The following is a 10,196-nucleotide window of genomic DNA, read 5'->3' as shown; positions in this document are numbered from 1 at the left end:
AAATAATGCAAAATGTCGAGGAAATGAAATTTTGCACACAAGCTGGGATTGATGAAAAAAGATGACATTCAAAATTTGAAAATTTTCGGACCGCCGCCCGGTGATCGGTTTCAACTGAAATTTTGCACACAAGCTGGGATTGATGAAAATAGATGAAATTCAAAATTTTAGGTCAAATGGAACTAGGTAACACCTATTTTGATCATGTGATCATTTTTTTTTCGGATTCTAGAAGAATACATCAATGTCTGTAAAACACACAGAAAAGATAAAAGCTTACTGCCGTTTGTTTGTCTCTTCAATTCCATACCAGACAATAAAATAACCAGGCATATATTGAGCTTTTAACTTCCTTGTTTGTGTTTTGGCATGAGCACTTGTCATTAGTGACTTTTCACTTTATTATTTCACTGTAACAAAAAAAAAATAATTATGTTAATGTTATTGATCATTCACATCAATATAGGATACCACAAAGTAGAAAAATCCAGGCAAACCATAAACTTTCAAAATGTGTTCAAAATTTGAAATCATTCTATTCAAAAGGAGAAAAGTTTTATGTTACATGTGTCCGAAATTTCTGCTCTAAATTGTTCATTTGAATTGTTCCCTTTAAAAAAGGTTCAGAAAAAGTTAATTGAGCAAAAATGTGAGAAATTAATTGATATCATGGTATTCTTTTCTTTTTTCAGATAAAAAGACGTAATGAAAATATAACAAATATAATGAGCTGTAATGAGAAGTATCAATTCCATATAAAATTGAATTCAAAGACAAAATTTAAAAGAAGTTGTTGATTGTCGTAAGTAAGAGGTGTACCATTTGCACTGGACTTTGAGGTGGCAGTTGATTCTGGGCTTGGTAAGGGTGGAACCCACCTCGTCCGCGTCCGTTGTAGCCACCTCTTCCAATACCACCTCTACCGTTGCCACCTCTTCCAATACCACCTCTACCGTGGTCACCTCTTCCAATACCACCTTTACCGTTGCCACCTCTTCCAATGCCTCTTCTACCGTTACCACCTCTTCTGTTGTTTCTACGATTAACTACTGCTGCTGCTAGAACTTGGTTTAGGTTAACTACTACTGCTGCTGGAACTTGGTTTTGGTTAACTACTGCTGCTGCTTGAACTTGGTTTTGGTTAACTACTGCTGCTGCTGGAACTTGGTTTTAGTTAACTACTGCTGCTGCTGGAACTAGGTTTTGGTTAACTACTGCTGCTGCTGGAACTAGGTTTTGGTTAACTACTGCCGCTGCTGGAACTATGTTAATAACTTCTGCTGCTGGGACCTGCCATCCAGCGACTGCGTAAGGTCATCATTATCATCATCTGGTGCTTGTTCCGTATCCTGGACTTTGATGATGTGTCCGGCGCGGTCACCCCACCATCCTCGTCATCACCTAAGCCCTGATAAAAGATAAACTTTACAGTTAAGCTATTTTGCAGAAAAGTCGATGAAAAACAATTTATTATATTAAATTGCAGCAAACAATAAGATAACAAAGAATATTGTAGCCCTGAAGTACAACTGTCAATTATTTTTAAGAAACTGATTCGATAATAAATGCTGTGTGACCTGTACAATGTCACACAAGTTAACAATCGATTCTCACCTTAACCAAAGCAAATTAAAATAAACTCTTACATAAGCAACTGTTGACGCCGGGGAAGGTGGTGAGGGAACGTTTATGTCATTCAATCCCAATTGATCCATTTCTGATTTCTTATAGTTTTGTTAGAAAAAAAAAGTAGAAAAATATAAGAAAGAAGAATTTCAATGTTTTTAATTGAAACAATTCTTGTAAAGACATGTCAAAAAACTTATCTTGAATATTTTATTAGTTCAGCTGAAAAATAAAGATCGTGATATTTAAAGAATGGTTGTAACTATACCATGGCTTGAAATTGGATAGTTAAGTTGCAAGCTTGAGGAACTGCCCCACCTCGCAGCCCTCTAGTCCATCACTCCTTTTTTAAATTGATGGTCCTGTATTATGGAACACACTGGATTAAGGAATCAGATTACAAAATTAAGGTGATTTATGAAAGCTTGTTAGCTTGTGTTGTATTCAAAATAATGTAAATTTTGAAAAAAACTTTCTCAGTTTATGTAAGTCTTCTTTGTCTCCTTTGAACAGATCATTTGCTTTTACAAGGATAAGATTGATATATTTACAGTTTTTGCCTTAATTTTCCTCTAGTGGCCCACTACCTTTATTTAGATGACTTTGCTTAGCCTGGAAATCCAAGTGTTAAACTTTTTTCACAGTCTAGTTTATGATATTTTTGCTGCTTGTTTAACGCTTGGCGCAGGTAACTCGCCCGCAGGGAGATTTTTCCCTGCAATGGAGGTTCGGCCTGATTGGCCAGCTTTCGGCGTATTACTTAGCAGTACTTTCGCGCACATTTTGATAATTTCGATGCGCGCATATTTTATGGAAAAAGCTGACTCTGCAGAAAAAAGGAAAACAAATGAAAATGAAAACATAGATTCATTTAGAAACAAAATGGCTGTTGGCTGGAAGTCTAAATACATGTGGTTGATGTTTTGATGTGGTTTTTAGTAGTTTTGAAAGTCTTTAGAGCTTGTGAAAGAGTTTTTATGGTAAGTTGATTATGTGTGTTTGCCTGGGTTTCCAAAGTTCAGAAAGTCCGTCAACAAGGGTTCACACACAGACTGTTTATAAGATTCTGTATCTACTAATCTACCTGCACCAAGCTCTATAATTTTAGAACTTTGTGAGGTGAAGTATTTTTTGTTTTTTCTAAGATTATGAGATTGGATTCCCAGGCTAGACTTTGCTTTGCAAAATATTGCCTTCTCTAAAAGAGTGGGTTTTTTAAGTGAATCTATAGGCAAATTTCATGGTGAATATGATTCGAATCCTTTGATATTCTTCGAACGTTCAAGGAGTAAATTTGGTGTAAAATCAGTCAGTCAGCAATTTCATTATTTAGTCCTACAACACATTCTAAAAACCTCACACAGCCATTTAAGTATAATTCTATTGAAGGCTCGAGGAAATATTTTTTCTCAACAATATCGTTTTCACTTTCCTGTAATTCGTAATAAACATGAAAATCAGGATTATTTTTGTCTTTGCTATCTAAATCAATATCGGCAACTTCTGCCTCCCACCATCTCTCATAAAGCACTTCAATTTTAGCATCAACAAAATCTGAACAAACAACATCTACTAGAGTCAATTCATTGTTTAAAAAATCCTCATACAAATTGAAGTACAAGTGTCAACTCCATCCAAATCACTTTCGTGATATTGAATCAGAAATTTAGGGTTTTTTATTGCCCGCCCTACTTGTCGGATGATAACTCCCTTGTGCCATCCCATCTCATCATTTCTTTCGGTATGGTGCATCACGAGTTTCCCAACTAGATCAGTGGGTATAGAAATTATTGGCGATTGAGATCCTTCATTGGGGATAGCAAATTTTCTTTTCTTTGAGGATTTCTTTTTGACATTTGTCCCAGCTCTCTTTTTACTGGTTGTTTTTTGTGGAGTTGTTTTTTGAGAAGGAGTTGCTTTTTGTGGGAGAGTTTTCTTTTTTTTAGATTGTTTACTTTTTTCCCCAGCTAAAAAATTTTTTTCCTTCTTTTTTGAATTACTTCATCAGACAAAATAACTGGTTCTGAAAAATTTGAATCAGTGGCTGTAGGTACTTCAACACTTTGAATTTCTTTTTCTTCAATAATCTTAACAAGATTATTCTTCAATTCTTCAATAGTTTTGTTTACCCCCTGTGAAGTGAGAAAAAAAAGAGATCTGTCACACTTCATTTGTAAGACCTTATTTCTAAAGTCAAGTTGCATTTTCAATGCCTCTCTTTTACTTTTATCTGTCTCGTATTTATTCAACTCTTCCTCGATAGTATTTTTATCAACCCACAATCTATTGTACCTTTCTTGAATTTGAATAGTCAATTGCTCTTTTAATATAGCCAAGTTTTAAGCTTTCCTTTCTTTTTCATCTGGTGCCTGTTTAGTTTTTTCTACCTTACTTTTCGTTGTGAATTTGTTGTTTTCTCTCAAAGTAAAGTTGTTTTTGAATTTTAACACTTTTCCGAGCTCTCTCCATAACAACTTCTAGGTCTGACTTTGACAAATTTAAACATAATAACCCCCTCATGAACATTATCCAATGCTTTTGGTTTGGCACGTTTAAGCCAATCAAGCATTGCAAATGTTCTTTTATTCAAGGCATTTGTTATGTGTACTGCCCTAGCTTAATGCCGTGTTTGTTCTGAGGCCTTGTCATACTTTCCACCAACTAGGTGATCTTGTAACATTCTTTTAGAGACAACTACAAAACTTGCAAAAATCATTTCAAGCAATGGTTTAACCATGGCTTCGTCATGTTCAGTTTCAGAAGTTAAACTATCATAAATTTCATCTTTGTGAAGATGTTTTGGAAAGAGGGAATCAGAACCGGACAAGAATGCAGAGGAGTCCACGCTCCACTCTTTAAATTTTTCAAACAAAACCTGATAGTGGGGAGTCATATTAAGGGCTGTTTTAGCTTCTACCATTTGTCGCCAAAAAGGCCCAGTAACTTTCTTGTGCAGTAGACCTAGAACTTTACAGCCAATTTTGTAGGCCAGTACTTTTAAATCATGACGAACGGCAGTTAAGAGTTTATTCTCATCAAAAAAATCTTCAAAAATTTTTTTCAAGTAGAGGGTACAAGTGATAGACCCCAGTCCCATTCAAGAACAGTGTGTTAAATCTGTTTCCTAAGAAAGGATTCAGTGGTATTTCAGATATGTTGTGCTCACTTTTCAAAAATATTGCAAACTGAATCATTCGACCAGATTTATCTGATCCTCGCTCTTGAACAGATTTACACACTGTTTTAATAAGTCTTGTTGTCCCCGACTCTCCATTTGAATAGCCACCATGGGCAAGTGACCCAATTTTTTTACATTTGTCATACAACAGGCCCTACCAAATTTTGATGGTTGCTTCACATTGATCAGCAAGGCCAACCAAAAAGTGAAGACCACAGAAAAACTCGTTTACATCCCTCAGTTTCTTTTTTTCTTCTTCTGAGAGAGTGTCCCATTCCTTGATGAGTGAAGGTAAAATGCTATCTCTGTATTCAATAAAAACTCTGTTAATTTTTTTTTGAATGTTGCAACGATCACTCATGAGATTTTTTTTTGACCCAAAAAACCTTACCACTGAAGGACTTGTCTGAAGACTGTTAGGACACGTCTTCAACAATGAGTTGTAAAACTTTTAATTGCATTTCGGCGTCCCCGGTACTGGTTTCCCTAATTCCAGCATTAATAGTTTTACCTGTTTCCGTTGTTATATCATACGTCAAATAGGAACGTCCTTTTTTGGACGTTCCATCGGAGTGGAGAGTATTCAACTCAGAAAAGGCTGTAGGGCTTTCACTATCAGAAACACTTTCCCCAGAGAGTTCGTGCATTAGATGCTGGTGCGCTAAGCAACGTGCCTCAAGGAGCATCCCCTTTGCAAAAGTTGACCCAGGAAGTACTGGGGCATTTCTTTTAGCAATATTTTTCAAGACTGTCCTTACAACCTCTTTCACATTCCGAGTACTCACACCCATGCAAAGTAAATCTTCACAAACGGCTCTTATGTCGCTGTTGTAGCAACCATTTTTTAAACACCCTGATTTCATCATTGTTCATAAAACTTTCAAGCTCTTCTTCAACCTGAAGTTTTTCATTCTCAAGATATTTAATGTATTCTTTCAAGTCCTTAATTTCAGCTGAAAGATTTTTAAAATGGGATTGAAACCCATCATCACTTGTTTCATCTAATTTGTTTTGAAATGTTTTTGCCTTGTTTTTCCAATCATAACCTTTCCTTCTATATTTGGTTGATTTTTTCAATGTTTTTTGAAGTTTTTTATTGAGTTTTGCAAGTGCTTTTTCATGCTCTAAAAGATTGCTTTTCAAGTTTTTTTTCATGCTCTAAAGATTGCATTTCAAGGGAAGATTCAAGGGCACTAACATGGTCTTTTGTTTGAGAAAACTCCTCTTCAAACTTTTCTTTGTCTTTCTTTTGACGATTAACACGTTTATTGACATTTCTGGTAGACAAATGACCGAGTTTGGACAATGCTTTGCTTAAATCTAAAGAGGTTTTATCACTTTCTTTTTTTTAATTTTCATTTCAGCTAGTAATTGTAATTTATCTCTACTCTCACTACTGGAACGAAAAGCATTCGTCGTGGACACACGAACGGTCAGTCATTCGTCACGAACGGTCTCTCCGTTCGTCACGAATGCTTTTTGAGTGACTTTCTTTCAAAGCGTTCGTCACAAACGCTTTCTTAATTTTGACTCATTCGCGACGAACGCTTTAACAGGGACGCGTTCGTCACGAATGCTTTATGATTTATGACGAATGCTTAGACGTTTGTGACGAATGCTTTGCATTTCCTGACAATATCTTAGCGTTCGTGACGAATGCTTTAATAGGGAGACGTTCGTCACGAATGCTTTATGATTTATGACGAATGCTTAGACGTTTGTCACGAATGCTTCGCATTTCATGACAATATCTTAGCGTTCGTGACAAATGCTTTAACAGGGAGACGTTCGTCACGAATGCTTTGATTTATGACTTTCTGGTGACGAATGCTGTGACATATTTCACTAAATGTTTTAAAAGATTATCAAAACCTAGGGGTTTTGTGGTATGTGTGGTACTCGGATACATTCGGGTACTCCCTGTTCCCACCTTCTGTCAAGAAAATCAGGGAATGTCAAGGATTCTTATAAAAGTGCTTCATCCTCTTTTCTAACAACGAGGAAAACGGTACAATTTTAGGACTTTCAGCTAGTCCTCCCGCGGAAAATTCTACAGCAAGAATCTTGTTGTCAAAAACTGGTACGGCGCCCTATTCATAGGTGTCTATCACGCAATTTTGTTGTCATTCCTAGTCCTTTTAGATGAACGCAGTCCTTCGTTATTTCGCGATTTCGAAATTGCATATTCGTCGAATTGTTATGTTTTCACGCATCCCTTTAGAGCTTCAGCGTGGTGTCACAATCTGATCTCAGGTTAAGAAAAGTTGACTTCATACGCCTACTAGTTTGACAATTGTTGATTAGAATTTTCTCAATCAACTTCAGGTTCTTAGACTTTTAGGAGGAGGGTGCGATGTAGGGGGCATGATATAGAAAGGTATGAGTTAAGTGTGTATGTATATTCTTCTTTTTTAGAAAGATATAGAAGAAATTGAAGACAGGTATTTCAAACGTTGATGGTATTAGAAAGATTCAGGTTGCTTGGTCTATCAAAATTTTAATTACAGATTTTAAAGTAAGTACTAAGACTGCAGAATTTTCAGCTTGCGATATTGAATGTTAAGATCTTTTAGAATTTTCAAATGCTTTTGGAACCTACAATAAAGGGGTCTTATTTTCAATTTAATGGCGGTTGAAAGCAAAATTTTGTATCACAAGAATTCAAAAAATCAAATAGCCACTGGATTTGAAGGTTTTTGCACTTCGAAGCTACCAATCTGTGCGTGTATAATTGATTTACCACTGTAGTAAAGAAACAGTCAATAAAATCAAACATCCTTTCTTTTACTACCATACATGATCTAACGTGATCATCTGAAGAGCAATTCATTCTAAGTCCTGTTGACTACAAGCGTACGAAGCAAAGGGCTCTCAGGGAATGTTTTTGGTTTACAGCAAATTTTGTTGCAATTATTTTCCTTAAGAAGAAGAAAGAATATTTTTTGCCGCTCGGGAATATATGTTTATATATGAGAAATCCTTTGAGGTCTTTGAGTACACCTGTGTCTAAAAGTTTCTTTACTTTCACTACTTTCACTTTTAGAAAGACAAAAGTCGTTGAAGCATCGAGAAGTGCAGCCATATAAAGACAGTAGACACTATATAGAGACCGTTTTCAAAGCAAGGAAGATACCCTCACTATTATATGCAGCATTATTTATATAATTTAATCAGACAATAGTATTAAATTTTCACTAGTAATTTAATAGTAGTTTTTGACAGAACTGAGCATTATTTACTTATGAGCTCTGACCATAGTGAATTTTTCATACTTAGCACGTGCAAAATGCGAATATCTGCCTGATGTAGCCCACAAAAAATTGGCATGCTTTACATTTTATGAACGGCCAACTATCCTGGAATCTGAAAATTTAAGAATCGCAATGAAAAAATTTTAAAATGAAGGCTTTTGCGAAGAAGAGTATTAGAGACCTTATTTTCATTCAGCGAAGGAAAAACACTGAAGGTGTATTTTTTGTCGAACCAAAAATAGATTTTCTGAAAATTTTTGTAAAAACTTCTCTGTCTCAAAATCTTGAAAGAGGTGAGTTTTGGCAAATTTTTCGTCCCAATTTTTCAAAGAGAAGTTGTCATAACTTTCGATGCCCCAATTTAAAAAACTTTTCCGAAATATTTCAAATAATTCAATTTTTGCCGACAATTTTAATCAAGAAAAATTCGAAACAAAAAGGTAGATTCCCCATTAAAAACTTTTTTATAAAATAGGGAACGATAATTTTTTTTAAAGCTCATGACGTCATTTTTGTAATTAAATTCTTAATTGTGTACTCTTAACAGATTTGATTAAAAAAATAATTTATAAAGACAGTTTTTTGTTTAAACTGTCAAGGAACCTTTTAAAGAAAAATTTGAATCTTCAATTAGGTTTTTCCAAAAAAAAAATGAATATCGGGGGTGGAGGATTTAACGTTTCTGGGAAATTTACCACCCGGACATTTTGACTTTTGACCCCCCAGAAAGCAGGTCTAACCCACTGAACAAGCGTCAGTTGACCCTGTCGACAATCAAAATTATCCTGAAACAGAGTAAATTTGCCCCATGGACAAGCCAAATTTTGTAGAATTTCACTTCCCCCGGGCACTATATCCTACACCCCCATTCATGTACGAACATTTTCTGGACGAGCCATTCCCAAAACCAATCTTTCGACTATGGTCAGAACCCATAAGAGAAAACAGAACTAACAAAAAACAAAATCTCCAAATTAATAAACCTCTGCTTATTCAAAGGCAGGTGGCTTTCCCCTTGGATTTGCTACTCATAAACTTCTTTGTTATTCAAAATTTCAGTTGCTCGAAGCGATTTCTATTCTTCGAGGGGATGGACTATAATAAGGGCAAAGCTTCCCTCAGTTATTCGAAGTCATGCTTTTCGGACAATTATTGAAATCAATCACATAACTTAAGTCTACCATTGCAGAGCAACTTTTCTTTTTTCTAAATACGTTAATTTTAACTCAAACCTCTAAAACTCGAGTGTCTCCTTAACTCGCACAATTTTTCTGGTTCCTTTTCGCCCGAAAAGCCCTAAAAACGTGTCCGAAAATTTTGTGTTCCCCGTACGAGTTTAAGTTATATAGAATTCTTTTGCCCGGAAACCTGGTGACGAAAACTCGAAAACTCATTTGGAGTGCAGGTGAGAGAGGGGAGACGACGAGAGAAGTGTTGCTAATTCATGCGCTTAAACAATAGATGTGACATAACAACTTTGCCGCTATTGTTGGTGGTAAATAATTTGGCCCGCTTACCTATTTTGCATTGAAACCGGGGGTTTGCGAGAAAGAAAGTATAATAACTTGTGACGTCATATGATGGAGTATTTAGACTTCTGGACTACTTTCGGGGGATCTTGATCGGAAAAGATTTGGGAACGCAATTGTTTTGCCACTAATAATGGCGGCCAAATGTTTTGATTTGGTCTGTCAATAAACGAAAAGATCACATTATGAATATCAAGAGGTCTCCGTACGGGAACTCTTTTATGAAACAGAGAATGCGCACAGAGAGTACTACGAAATGATAAACGTAAGATACACCCTGGGTACTTCTTAGAAAACTGAACCATTAAGTTATTATTGTACAAGTACATTTTGAAAATATTTCTAGCTGGGCCAGATAATTCAATGACGAAAACTAAAAAATTGATTTAATTCATTTCTTGACGTTTCGGTGTCTTCTTTGCACCATGAAATAAATATTTAATGTATTCATACAATGAAAACAACATTCACTAATTTTTATAGTATTACAGTATAACTTTAAGTATATAAACTATTACAATATGTTACCAATACTATAGGAAGTTAATCTAGCTTTCAACACATAATAGATATCCTAGAATATAAGTAACTAAAAATAGTTAATCAGGGGGA

Source organism: Clytia hemisphaerica, unplaced genomic scaffold (assembly GCF_902728285.1).
Source record: "Clytia hemisphaerica strain Z4C2 unplaced genomic scaffold, Clytia hemisphaerica genome assembly, whole genome shotgun sequence".
NCBI lineage: Eukaryota > Metazoa > Cnidaria > Hydrozoa > Leptothecata > Clytiidae > Clytia > Clytia hemisphaerica.
The sequence above is the reverse complement of the archived record's forward strand: the minus strand, read 5'-3'. Positions refer to the sequence as shown.